Source organism: Bidens hawaiensis, unplaced genomic scaffold (genome assembly GCF_021521415.1).
Source record: "Bidens hawaiensis isolate Kalapana, Puna unplaced genomic scaffold, B.hawaiensis_p1.1 tig00017350_1, whole genome shotgun sequence".
Taxonomy (NCBI): domain Eukaryota; kingdom Viridiplantae; phylum Streptophyta; class Magnoliopsida; order Asterales; family Asteraceae; genus Bidens; species Bidens hawaiensis.
The window spans coordinates 130,898-146,684 of record NW_027492626.1 but is presented as its reverse complement, the minus strand read 5'-3'; positions in this window follow the sequence as shown (position 1 = coordinate 146,684).

Genomic DNA, 15,787 nt, shown 5'->3' with positions numbered 1-15,787 from the left:
GTCATTATCATTACAAAAACCAATGATGGTTAAATCAACCAACTGGCCTTGGCTTCTATCCACAACATTCTTAAATGTTGTATAAATTGCGTACCTGGAGGATGAATTCAATCAATGATGCAAACCTATAATCTTGATTTCAATATTAGTTTCTTGAACAATTGCCTAGATTAATCTCTGAATCGTGAATCACTTTCAGATAAACCTATTTGCGGGTTACACGCAATGATTTATCGGATAAGACAGAGATTTTTCTGTAGATGGAATTGAATTTTGATGATTCTATGTGATGATGAAGAACCAGAGAGAAGTAACCGTCTTCTCTGTTCTGTATGTTCGATCGATATAATCATATTATCCAGGGAATGAAAATATTGATTAATATATTAATCCAAATCTAATTCGCTCATGAGCCCAAATAAATTAATTAAAAGCCCTTTTAACATTACACTTAAGTCCAAGTATAAAACTGGATAACAAAGTCTGAATATCATTATTGTTAAACAAGTCCGCACTCCCGCGTCACCTAACTCGTTTAATCTCTAACGTTATTTCCTCGATCGACAAGTTAATCCAATAACACTAAAATATCCAACATTAAACATGTACCCACGTACACCTGCATACGCGTCCATACGAACGACCCTCCACATGACAGGGTCCTTGCAGATTTCACGCCACGCAGTGCACACTTTTTGGGCATTCTCGAGGCAGTCAACCACACCAACTCTTTCGAGGATATTCATCGTTAAATCCGATGGAAGGTCCAACCAGTTCCATGTCGGTTGCTTCACTCGCCATTCCTTCTTGGGTTTGGGAACAAACTTGCTTCTTCTTCTTCTTGGTCGATTTGATATTGATTTTGGTGGCATTGTTGTTACTTTTATCAAGATTCAGAAATTAACTTGTTAAATCACTCCATATAAAAAGACGATGCTTATTTAATAAAAATTAGAATCAAAAGCCCTAACAATTTACAGATCAATTGGTTTAGCTAAATGTTAGAAATGAAACAAATGATCAAAATTAGAAATGAAAAGCAGTAAACTAAAGAAAAGAAAAGAAAACATGAGGCATGCAATTGATGAAGTCATTACAGCAAAAGATAAACTTACGTACATTAAGAAGTAGGAACTGGTGTTTGGTGGTTTTGAAATGGTGATCCGACTCTTATAACGTACGCACGTACCCTTCGTCGATTCTTTTAAAACATGATATATATTTGATGAGGAGAGTTACCGTACACATTAATAGAGTAACCACCGTCTTGTATGGGTCATTTTATTCTATAAATAAGGAGAAAAATGAGATGAGAAAGTTTGTAGCCACAAGAAAAAAAAACCCTCATAAAAGATAATAAAAAATCATAACTCAAAATTAAAAAAAAAAATGTAAAAACGTAAAGCCGTTTTCACCGTCTTCCTCGTTGTAGAAAAAAAAAACTCAAAAAAGACACAATGTTAAGGGAAAAAAACATCATTGTTTCTTTTTATTTATCATTGTGTTTTTGTTTATTTTCATCATTAATTGTGCATTTTTTCTTGATATTGTGTTATATTACTCAGTATTGTGTTATATTTTGTTCGGCACTGTGTTAAATTTTCCGACCTATTGTGTCTCTTTTTATTTATCATTGTGTTGTTTGTTTTTTCTCGATATTGTGTCTTTTCTTCGATTTTTTATTGAATGGGGATGACGGGAGAAACAATTTGGTTTTTTAATTTTTTTCTTCTTTTTATTTATATATGTATTATGATTTTTTTAATTTTTTGTTGAGGTGTTTTATGTAACCACAAATTTTTACATACTTCTCAATTTTGTCTCCCTTTGTATTTTAACTTTACCCATGTTGTATATCTATAATATATATAAACGAAAACATAAAAATCCTATGTGTCGCGATGTGGTCGCTTTCTCTTTTTTTGGAGTCACCAGATTTGCTTGATTTTTAAATGGAGGCTTCTCATGCATTTGACCCGAATTCATGGGTATGAGTCTTACTAAACCCAGATATTCCTTAAACGGGTTATAACATCTCATTAAATTAAAAATTGTTCTCACCAAATTATTTATGTAAAAATCCTATAAAATAGGATATAATAAAAAATAATATCTTATTTATTTTAAAAAAGATATATATATTATTTAAATTAAAAAACCAATTTGATAGTAAAAAAAATAAACGGGTCTTGGGCATCATCAAACTATAAGTATATTATTAACTTTCATAAATATTATTTATAATTAAAAAACCAATTTCATAGTAAAAAAAAATAAACGGGTCTTGGGTCTCATCAAAACCATATAGCTTTTAAATCGGGTTATAACATCTCATTTATTTGTGAAACAATTTATCATCAAACCATACGTATATTATTAACTTGCATACAATAAAAATATATAAATTAAAAAAATAAAAAAATATTAGAACAAACAATATAAAACAACCCCCGTAATACGGGGGATAAAAACTAGTATAATTATATAACTTGATTCTCACAGTTAGCACACAAATTTAATTTGTACTTCATTCATACATTATATATATAAATATAAAAATGTTTTTTTATGACAAATTTCATTAAAACACAAAAGACCAAACAATCCGTTAACAAGAAGCTAGTGGGAGGCTACGGATTACAAATCAAACCTCCTCCATGTATCAAAATTTATATCCTAGCTCTTTTAGCTGCTTTGGAGCCAAAGAAAGAAAATACGTGAATTTGATCTCGTGAACAATCTTTTTGATCTTAATAGGAATTAAAAAACATAAACTCATTACGGGCACACAAAAAACTCTACCACGTAACCAAAACAATAGATCGCATCACGTGTTTCTTGAAATAGTAGCATGGAACATGCTAGTGAATGTTGAGCTGATTGACTATGGAGAAAACAAATAAATGAGAGGTTTTACACCAAAGACTTGATACATTTTGTAACAGTGATACCACGTAACTTACTTAAACAAGTGATTCATGGATTCCACAGCATATTGGTGTATGCAGCAAATGTTGGGCCTGTTTAAAATTTTTCATTTAATTATATTATATTATTTTTTTAACTTTGACTCGTTTGTGTATAGATTTTTCATTTCTTGGTAAAAAAACATCCAAATGATTTACAATGAAGTGGCATGTAAGCGGGCAACAAGCTGCGCCGCAACCCCCTTTTGTGTAGCAAACTCAATCCTACTAAAAACAAAGTTTCAGTTCTTAAAGGTCGATAAATTACTATACACGAATTTCTAAACAATGTTCAAAAGGTCCATGACATCCGGAGCTAAAAAACCAAACGCGTCAAAGACAAAGAGGATAAACACGTGCTGATTCTCCAAACAGGCTTTCTCGTGTTTAGCAATATTGTCCGATGTCGCCTTCAATGTTGCCTGACATGCTACAAATTCATTGTCCCTAAGCCCAACAAGAAGGGACACTCCTATGAGGTCTACACAAGCGTGTTTCCCCCCTTACCCACCAAAAAATAAGAATATCGACAGGTCGTAAAGTAGATTTTCCTTCAAGAGGATTCGTAAGAAAGTTTGCGGGGGCCTCCTTTTTAGCTGAAATTACGGCTTGTTTAAGAACATCACATAAAACATTTCTTAGTAAATCATGTCTGTACTTAAACTCAGACAACTCTTTGCAATGAACTGCATACTCGCCAAAATAATCCAAACAAACCTTGCGGAAAATTGGGCATGGCTCATCTACCGGAAACAAGATCACTAACCGATACTTAAGGTGTTCCAGTACTCCAAAGCCGACATATGTTGACCCAATCCTTCAATAGGGATAACACTTAAGAAATCCTGAGCCCGAAGGCACTCAAACACCGTTTCCAGACGAGGGGATAAATCAAACTTTATTTCCAAACTCTGGATAATTATACTATAAAAGGCACTTGCCAAAACATGTTAGGCTTTATGTAACATCTCAAAAAATACCATATTTATTTTGGGTTAAAAATGTCAACTTTGAAAGTAAATAGACCCAAAAATATTTTAATAATAAATATGGTAAAAAAATAAGTATATATATATATATATATATATATATATATATATTATAAAGATGGAAGCATTCCATGTTAAGAAAATGAGAATCCATCTCATATGGAAAAGAAGAAGAAAATGGAAGTCTTTCACATGGGTATAAATAGAAAAAAATAAATCCATCTCACATGGAAATGAGGAAACATTTGAGAGCTCTTTATAAGGAGTTGAGTTTCCATAGTAATATTCTTATATGTTATGCATGCACCAGTAGTCCTAGTGACGTGAGGTCGAAGACTCACTCAAAAATAAACCGATTACTACTAATTAGATAGAGGTAAACGGGTATCGAACACAGGGAGTTTGTGGAAAATACATTACTAAGTAGCTATGTAATTAAACTATATTAAACTAAGTGCGAAAAGTAAATTCAAATAGTTGGTTGTTTGGTTTTGATTAATAAAAAAAAAACTAAAGCAATAAACGAGTTTTAATCAATATGCGAAAATATGCCTTTCCTCGGTTTCAGGTTTCCATGAATGTTACGGTTAATGTTTAACTGAGATGAACAATATATAAAGTTCGTGTTTAGTAAACGATTGCGATAAATGAAGATCAAGTACTTGGATTATACAACGCAAGGTAATCACTCAAAAACCAATTAGTTTATCCAACCCTGAATCCCTCCCGATAAATCTCGATTACTTAAAGCACCAAGAACTGATGGTTTAGAACAAAAAATCGATAAACTAACAACCTATCAACCAATACATAAACACCATAATAATGAAATGAATAAGATCAAATATTATCTCAGAAATTGTCTAAACATTCAACCAAACAAACATAATAGACCTTACAAACCGAGGGAAAACAGAAAGGAGCCGAGCATGATTCGGTTCATCATTCCTTCGATTATAGTTTGCATATGAATCAAAAACGAATCTTTAATGATTACCACACTCAAAATAATGTTCTTGGACTCCAAAATCGCCTCTTGGTCGCTCTAGGGTGAAAAGATATCATCATTATCCCAAAAGCCGTCCAAAATACACTCATATATGGCAGTTACAAAGTACAGCGTCACGTCCACCGTAAGCTACGGTGGCCACCGTAGCTTACGGTGGCTTCCAAAAAACCAACGGTAGCATAAAACTGCCTTACGACAGCTAGAATCCTCCAGCCCCCACCGTAGCTTACGGTGGGTACCGTAAGCTATGGTGGTCTTCACCACCAATTTCTTATTTTTCTTGATTTCTTCATAGTTTCTTTGTTCCACGCCCGTTTTCTTCACCGTTTTCGCCTACGTTCTCGTAACTCCATCATCTAGCTTTCTATACCTGCCATTACACGGGTAAACGTAGTTATCCAATTCAACAAAATAAACCAATTAAACGCATGAATATTAACGGTCTTAAACCACTTAAGGGTTGTCCCATGGACCACCCGTCACATTCCCACACTTACACGTTGCTTGCCCTCAAACAACATCTCAACACAAACCTTCTATTACATTCAACTTGTATCCACCAATCTTACCATAATTCCGGTTCGGTTAAGGTCCCAAGTCATACCCTATTCCCTTATTCTTATCGGGTGCACTAGTTCACTTGATGTTCCATTTAAACCGAAGATTTCTAACCAAACCTAACATGCTTTCGGTTTTACCTATACATAACACACATTTACACATTAACTTTTCCTTGGTGATCATCCATACAATTAACATTTAATCAATTCTCCTCGCATACGCTTGTACAATCTTCAAATCTCCACCTATGTAAATGCATTTGACATGAATACAAATCAAGAGGTCTTAAAACGGGTTGTAATGGGGCCAAGTGTAAGGGTATGGAAGGGAATATTGAAAGTAGCACAAGCGACCCGATCCGACTTATTACAAACAAACTAAGTAAATAATAAAATAAACAACTATAAACATCACTAACTTCTTCTTCTTCTTTTTTTTTCACTCAATACATAATACTTTGAAAAGTGCATACATAAACATTGCAATTCTAATACAATTTTTTTTTATTTTTTTTTGTAAGCATAATAAACATAATTCTTAATACTAATTGACAAATACTAAAACAATTACATAGAAACCTATTAACTCGGATCGTTTCGTAATATAACACCGGGTTTGATCGAATAAAAGAATAGGCCCAATAAAGTTTTCTAAAGGAACCAACCCCCTATCCCTCACATATCCACACTCATTGTATGTAATGTATGAGCCCCAACCCTCCAAAACCCACACTCTCGCTCATACATATGAGGCTTCACCTAAGTGCCTCTATTACCTTTGCACTCATGCCACGCTAAGATCTCGTAATGCACTAATTGTACAAGTTTTATCGGAGAATATCAACCGTCTCACCAACCAATACTTTCTCAATTCTCAAGTGTAAACGAACGTGTTATGCAAGTTATTGCACCGAAAGCATGCTAACCTTGGTTAGAAAACTACATAATCTCCTTTAAAAAAACAACAACTAGGGACGTGTTATTTAAGGAATTATGACCATGAAAAGGGACCAAAACTTTACCCCACCATCTTACCATTTTTCGGTTTCTTTAAACACATTTTTTTTTAATTTTTTCTTTTAATTTTTCACATTTTTTTTCAAAACAAACAAATTTTCCCGCATCCCCACACTTGGGATACATTGTCCCCAATGTACGGTTTTGAGGAAAAATGAAACAAACTACTCCAAAAACACAACCTCCATTTCAATACAACCCTTAATACTTAATCAAAAGTATTTTGTCCACCACCCATCCACCCAAAAACAAATAAAAACACAAAAGATAACAACTTATAAAATAATATAAAGAATGTTGTTAACCTGGTAACACGAGATTCCATCGGAAGTAGGGCGGTCGGGCCGGCCCGAAGATGGACGTCATCACATCCGAGAACTCACCGAATCCAAACGTGCCTTGATCATCACCACCTTTCTCGCCTCGTTGTTATTGCGGGGCACTTTGACTTGAGCCTTGATTGGGATCCACCCACATAGAGTGATGCAATGGTGGTGTAGGGTATGACACACTACCATCATATGGTGGCAAAGTGGTGTAATCCACAAATGGCGGGTCGGCCACAACTGGCTGTCCTGCATGCCACGCGTCATGCATCCGTCACTGACGATCATCAAGGTATCGGTTGTTCATGTCATTCTCAAAGGCATATGCATGGGTTCGGTTCCACTGCTCTTGTCGATCATAATTTTGCTTTAATGCCCTTTCCATACTCGCCCCCATGAAAGTTTGTTGATAAAAAATGGCTTGGGACGATTCGGACCAATTCCCAAGCGTAGGCGGTCTTTGTCTTTCTACCACCTCTTGCATTGTTCCTTGATAAGCCCAATTCGAATCATATGGCCTTTGTGCATAATCAAATGCACTTCCCACATAACCCGACTGCATCCCTGGTTGCCTTCCATCCCAACTCGGTCCCGCGTGATCCGTTTCCATACGAGTTATATTTGGATAATCTTGATACGCCTCATCACCACTTACCTCATCTCCTCTTTCCGGGTCACCTGCTTCACCCGCATTCAATGGTCTTGCATCTTCCTTCAAAACTCTCCATATTCTCCCATCACTCTTCAATTTATGGTACCGTTCGGATTGTGAATATACCCAACCCGACTCCAAATGTGCAATATCGAAAGGTTTGAACGTTTTGTAAGACCCTTTATCACCTACACCAATTGTCCCGTACTTCTTTAACAATGCAGTGATCAATCGACAGTGAGGTATGATTTTTCTATCCACACTGTTTTGGCTTATCCATATGTTACTCATTACTAAGAAACGGTATGAAATAAGCGGTGATCCATGCAACATTGTGTATAATATTGGAACTTCGGGATATCGTACCTCGACCCTATCACCCCGATGTTGGATGATGTTATTGATGCTTATTGTTAACATCAATTTTGCTTCCATTCTCAGATTTTTTCGGTACAACTTCCCAGCGTATGTCCCGGGCAAAAACAGATCATCTAACATGGTGTTCCACATCGGGTGCTTCTCGGGGGCCAAATACAAATCATCCAAACCTGGAAACATATACTGGTTCTGCAATTTACTATCAAATTTTGCTACCCGTCTCAAACTATCAAACGACATTTCCACTTGAACCCCATTCACAGTACCAATTAACCTGTCCTTTGATGGATGGTTACCTGTAACCCGTCGCAAGGTAGCTATCCATTCTTGAATCTCTACATCAAATAAGTTAGTTGATTCGTTGTCCCAACACTTTAAGGCTGCTTCCCAACCCAATGCTCAGAATTTATCGGTGACCCCAAATGGCCCAAAATCCTCTTCTCTAACTTTTTTTCGCAAATAAAAGCATCAGTTCGCTGCCTCAACGAGTTCATTTGCTCGTTAAATAGTGTTGCTTTCCATTCCTGATGCTGATCTGCCAAAGACCCTGACTTCCAAATTGGCATTTAACTAATTTGATCTTCTTCTTCTTCATCCATATCTGTTTGAATAACTAACATTCTTCTTTTTTGTTGATCAGCAGGGTTGCTCGAGGACCCAACCGGTTCTTTTCCTTTTCGACCCATTCTGAACACACGAACAACAAAAAAAGAGCAAGTTATTCACTTTTCAACCTTAAAATCCCCACACTTGCTTAACATTATGATTGAAGATGCTACTTAGACATATTATTCAAACAACTTCACAAAATTTTAACATTATGTCCACTATATGATAAAAAATATGCCTAATTATATTTCAAATCATACTAATCATCTTCAACCATAACCCAGTCAAACTCATTATTAACAAATTCAACAATTCAAGCAAGTGTGGTTATAGAAACAATTATGAACAACTTACAATTTCATGGCAATACATCATCAAGAATGACAATAAATTACATACCTTGATATTTTAGAAGATGAAGATGAACAAAACTTCAAAATACACCAAAACCCACAAAATCTCGGATTTGATTACCAAAATCGACCAGCAAAACGAAACATTCTCTCAAATACAATGGTAAAATTGAAAACCTTGTAAGATTCTAGCCAATTTAGACCCAAAAATCAATTGATTTGGTTAGGAAATAAGAAAGTTATGATAGTATGATGTATGAAGTTAGGGTTTTAAGGTTTAGAGATGATGAAGATGATGTTGGTGAAATATGTGGTGAATGAGATAACACCCGTTTATGTGGTGGGAATTAATTGTGTTTTTTCTTTGTTTTTTTATATATATACAGCCCCAGCTGACCAGCGTCCACCGTAAGCTATGGTGGATGGTAGACCCTGGGTTAAAAAGTCACCGTACAACAGATCCTGGCCAGCGTAAAGTTTTTCAAATCCACCGTAGCCTACGGTGGGTACCGTAGGTTCGGTGCCCCCTGTAGGTACTCTAATATATATATATATATATATATATATATATATATATATATATATATATATATATTTTAAAAAAAATCAAAACGAAAACCTACAAAAACCAAAAATTCAAAAATTACCCACCCCCTTGAAAAATCCGAGTTGTCCCCAACACGGTAAAGAAAATCGTTAAAATTTCCCGCACTTGAGTCGAACGTACTTAAGACGAGAACAGTAACTTTTAAAACAAAACTTAAGAAAAACTAAATTAACCTAAACTAAAATATACAACATACCTTGGCCTCTTAATTTGTTTCCTCATCCGGTGAGCGTAACAAGTAACCCACCCGGTCCATATCGAGCATATTGATGTCCTTTCCTTCCAAGTAAGGTTTAAGTCTTTGACCGTTCACCACCTGTTTTGTTTGCTCTTGAACATCTTCTATCTCCACATAACCAAACTGTCCCACTTTTGTGATGATATATGGGCCCATCCACTTGCTCTTTAACTTACCTGGGAACAACTTCAACCATGAATTGTACAACCACACCTTTTGACCCATTTCAAAAGTCCTTTTTCTCAACTTTGCATCATGGACCTTTTTTAGTTTGTCTTTATATGCGGAAACATGTTCATACGCTTCATCCCGGATTTCCTCTATCTCATTCAACTTCAACTTTCTCAATTCACCCGCTTCTTTATAATCCACGTTAACATTCTTTATTGCCCAAAACGCCCTATGTGCCAACTCCATTGGTAAATGACACCCTTTACCATAAACTAACCGATAAGGAGTTATGCCAATAGGAGTTTTGTAGGTGGTCCGATATGCCCACAATGCATCATTTAACTTAGAAGACCAATCCTTCCTAACGACCCGCACCGTCTTCATCAAGATTTCTTTAATTTGGCGATTGGACACTTCAACTTGTCCACTTGTTTGTGGATGATAAGGAGTAGCAATGCGGTGATTCACATTGTACCTTTTTAAAAGTTTCCCAAAGTTGAATTCCATGAAATGTGACCCACCATCACTAATAATAACACGCGGAATACCAAACCGAGCAAAGATGTTTGAGTGAACGAATTTGCAAACTACCGAATGGTCATTGGTTCTTGTTGCTACCGCTTCTACCCACTTGGACACATAATCAACCGCAACCAAGATATATAAAAATCCATTTGAGTTTGGAAACGAGCCCATAAAGTCAATTCCCCATACATCAAAAATCTCTAACACCAAAATAGGTTGCAATGGCATTTCATCCCGTTTCGAGATACTACCCAACTTTTGGCAATTCAAGCAATGTCGGGCATACTCACTTGCATCTTTAAAAATGGTGGGCCAATAAAACCCAGTTTGAAGGACCCGGTTGCCCATCTTTTGACCGCTAAAATGACCCCCGCATGTCGATGCATGTGCATGAGTCAAAACTTCCAACACCTCGGACTCGGGAATGCATCTCCGTATAACTTGATCCGAACCAATCTTGAACAAATCCGGTTCATCCCAAATATATTTTTTCACTTGATTCATGAACTGTTGCCTTCTTTTCTTCACCCAATGACTTGGCATAGATCCCGTGGCTAAATAATTCATAAAATGAGCATACCACAGAGCGGTCGATACGGTTAACAGTTGTTCATCGGGAAACCGTTCGTTTATCTCTATCGAATCGTCAATACATTCAAGTGGAATCCGAGACAAGTGATCCGCCACTACATTCTCACAACCTTTCTTATCCCGGATTTCAAGATCGAATTCTTGCAACAATAATACCCATCGAATCAAATGAGGTTTCACGTCTTTCTTTTCCATTAAATACCGGACCGCACTATGATCCGAGTACACCACAACTTTACTTCCCAGTTTATACGACCGAAATTTATCCAAGGCGTACACCACAACAAGTAACTCTTTTTCGGTAGTGGTGTAATTCAATTGCGCCTCGGATAAAGTTTTGCTTGCATAGTATATTACCACCGGCTTCCTCTCTACTCGTTGACCCAATACCGCTCCAAATGTGCTATCGCTAGCATCGCACATGATTTCAAACGGGCTTGACCAATCCGGTGATTGTAAAATGGGTGCTTGTACCAGCTTCTCCTTCAAGCTGTCAAAAGCTTGCAAACATTCATCAGTAAACTCAAAGGGGACATCCTTCAATAAGAGATTACATAAAGGTTTTGAAATTGCACTAAAACCTTTAATGAATCTCCTATAAAATCCGGCATGTCCCAAAAACGATCTCACCCCTTTAACATTCTTCGAGGGTGGTAAAGATGAAATTACTTTTATTTTTGCTTGATCAACTTCCATTCCACTACTTGAAACCACATGACCTAACACAATGCCCTCTTGCACCATGAAGTGACTTTTTTCCCAACTCAACACCAAGTTTGTCTCAACACATCGTTTTAAAACTTTTTCTAAATCAACGAGACACGACTCGAATGTTGAGCCAAAAATAGAAAAATCGTCCATAAAAACTTCAAGTGATTCTTCGACCATGTCAGAAAAGATGCTCATCATGCATCTTTGAAAGGTAGCCGGGGCATTACACAGTCCAAATGGCATTCGCCTAAGACAAAAGTACCATATGGACACGTGAAGGTGGTCTTGTGTTGGTCATCGGGATGAATTGCAATTTGATTGTTACCCAAATATCCATCCAAAACACAATAATATTTTTGACCTGAAAGTTTTCAACTATTTGGTCAATGAATGGTAGTGGAAAATGGTCTTTTAAGGTTGCATTATTTAATTTTCTATAATCGATGCACACTCGCCACCTGGTTACCGATCGGGTGGAGATTTGTTCACCATTATCACCTTTTATTACCTGGATGCCGGCTTTCTTGGGCACTACCTGTGTCGGGCTCACCCATGCACTATCTGAAATGGGATAAATGATCCCCGCATCCAACCATTTGATAACCTCTTTTTTCACCACTTCTCGCAAATTCGGGTTTAACCGTCTTTGAGTCTCCCTTGTGGGTTTAGCCGTCTCATCAGTAATTATTTTATGCATAAAGATGGAAGGACTAATACCCTTTAAATCTGCAAGCGTCCATCCGACAGCAACCTTATGTGATCCCAACACTTTTATCAACGCCCTCTCTTGTTCTTCCTCCAAGTTAGAAGCAATGATAACTGGAAGGGTTTCATTCTCCCCTAAAAATGCATACTTCAAGTGACTTGGGAGTTACTTCAATTCAACCTTTGGTGGACACTCCAAAGACGGCTTTGTTTCCGAATTGATCTCCGTTGGCAAATTCTCAAATTGATGTGTCCATGGTGGCCTTCCCTCTTGCATAGCTAAAATATCATGTTTTTGTTCTTCCATCCTCAAAGCACACACGTGTACCTGTTCAGAATCATCACAAATACAAGCTTCTACACAATCTTCATCATATTCATGAAGAATAGAATGGTCCACCAAATCTGCCATAAACATTCTTCACCACTCAAAGAATTAAAAACGTTAGTAAAAACATTAAGGCGCATTTTACGATTACCAAACGCCATGTCAACGGTACCAAATCTGCAATCAATGATTGGATGAGCAGTGTTCAAAAATGGTCGACCCAAGATAACATTTTGTTGTTGACTTGGGTCACCCGAAGAATAGTCTAACACTAAAAAGTCCACTGGATAGTAAAAATCCTCCACTTTCACAATCACATCCCGCACGATCCCACAGGGAAGTTTATGCGACAAATCCGCCAATACCACCGTGGTCTCTACACGTTTCAAAGGACCAAAGTCATATTGATCATATAAACCTCCCGGGAGAATGCTTACTCCAGCCCCAAGATCTAGTAACGCCCTAGACATTTGAAAATCGCTTACTTGAATATTAATTAAGGGCGTTCCCGGATATTGAAGCTTAGGAGGAAGGTCTCCTTTTAAAACCGCACTTACCCGCTTAGTTAAATCCACTCGTTTAGGCGCTTTTTGTTGCCTCTTTTGAGTGCATAATTCTTTTAAAAACTTAGCATACGCGGGCACTTGTTTTATTGCCTCAAGTAGAGGTAAATTCACTTTTACCTGTTTAAACACTTTCCATATCTCCTCTTTTTGAGGACCCCTTTTAGAAATTACACTTTTCTTACCCGGGTCATGCAAAGCCGAAGGAAATGGAACCGCACTTGGTTCGACTTCCTTGTCTTTATTTTTTAAATTAGAAGTTTGACCCGGATTTTGTAACGGTTTTTCAAAAGTGACATTTTTAGTGGGTTTATTATTTTCAATTTCATTATCACTTTCATTACCCGTAATTTCCTCAACTTCCCCATAAACCAAACCCGGTGATAAATCCTTTTTGTATTCTTTACCACTTCTTAGCACACTAACATGATTTATAGGGACATTACGAGATGAATTATGGGACGGGTTTACCTTAGTGTCGCTTGGTAGTTGACCTTTATTTTTCTTCAATTCTGACACTTCCGTTGCGAGTTGACCCATTTATGTGGCCAACGATTGGATGGCCTTATCTCTAACTTTATCTTTTTACATTCTCACTTCATCAAGTTGATTTCTTCGTTGCATGTCTTGTTGTATCAACTTCAATATGTCCATAACCTCATTTCCACTTGATGAACTTTGACCTGTTGACCCACTTTGACCACCATCTCCTTGACCTTGAAACCCTTGATTATTCCCGCCATGAAAATTACCTTGGTTATTATATTGTTGGCGAGGAACATAATTGCCTTGATTTTCTTGAAAATTCGGGTTAGATTGAGTAGCCGGATTTCCATAACGAAAATTCGGATGATTTCTCAACCCGGGGTGGTAGGTGTTGGAGTTCATGTTGTAATTCTTACCACCTCCCCCTTAAAATGCATTCACCTCTTCCACCGGTGCTTGACCTACCCCACATACTTTCGAAGAATGACCCAACTCGTTACAGTTTGTACAAACATCAATTACCTGATTAGTGGTTTGTACATTTCCTTCTTCCACGGCTTGCACTTGCGGTCTACCAATCGCCGGTCTTGCTCTTTGTCCGGTTTGGGCCTTTCTCTTTTAAGTAACCACCATTTGTTCCACATATGCCCAATCATCTTGTTCATAATTGGTACTAAATGTGCCATTCGTGATCGACCTTAAATCCCGTTCATCCTCCATACTCAAACCCTCATGAAACGCATTCAACAATTCCCATAAAGCAATACCGTGATGAGGACAATTCTTGATCATCATATTGAACCTCTCGAATGCTTCATGAAACATTTCCCCCAATTGTTGTTGGAAGGTTCTCAAACTTCTTCTCGCATCGTTGGCCTTTTGGGCCGTATAGGATTCTTCCAAAAATCTTTGTTGCATTTCAGCCCAAGTATAAATAGACGCGGAAGGAAAAGTGTAAAACCATCTCTTTGCCATGTCTTCCAATGAAAACTGAAATAGAACCAACTTAACCTCATCCGATGTAAAACCTTGACCCCTAATTGTGTTGCAAATGGATTCATATGCCTCCAAGTGGAAGTAAGGTTCCTCCGTTGCTAGACGCTTATACTTTGGAAGACTTTGAAGGGAATCGGTTCTTACTTCAAATGTCCTCCCTTGTTGATTGTGAGGGATAACCACCGGAGACGGATTATTAGTAATTATGGGTCGGAAATGGGCTTCAATCCCCCTTACCATCTCTTTTGCATGCCTTCTTGGTACCCCCATTGGTACTCTTGGTTGACCCATTTGCCTATAAACAGGCCTTAGCTGCGCAAATTGTTGTTGAAACTGTGGTTGGGGCATGTGTGGTTGGAGTTGTTGATCTTGAGGTTGCCCTTGCGGTTGTTGAATAATCGGTGGCGGTTGAACTTGATTAACAACAATTGGTGGTTGTTGTTGAGCTTGTTGTTGGACTGGTGGTTGAGCTTTTTGTTGGACAACCGGCGATGGTTGTTGTTGATTAAACTCTTGCAACGGTTCCGGTTGTTCCATTGACCATAACAAAATTTCCCGGATTTACCCTTTGACTTCCATCACCTCCTGTGTAGTAACCTTCCACTTCATACCCTCCTTCAAACTCATTGTCGAACCCATAGCCGTAACCGTCACCTTGCGTTCTTGAATGTTGCATGAAAGGCAGGGGTTGGTATTGGTAACTTGATTGTGATTGATAAAAGGTTGGTTGTTGGTTATGTTGAGATGATGATGCACCAAAGGTAGGAAAAAGGTTGGAAATAGATGGCAATGTGGATGATGTTGCGTAAGTGTATTGAGCAGGGATGGGTTCGGTTGTGCTAGGTGGCAATTCACTTGATGCTGTAGGTATATTAGTAGTGATAGGTGTAGGTGAAACTGGTGGAGTTGTGGATGGTAATGGTTGACCCGAAGTGGGAACTGGTGATTCCATGGTGCTGTTTAATGTAGTTGGAGAACCAAGAAGCTTGTTCTCCCTAAGAAAACTC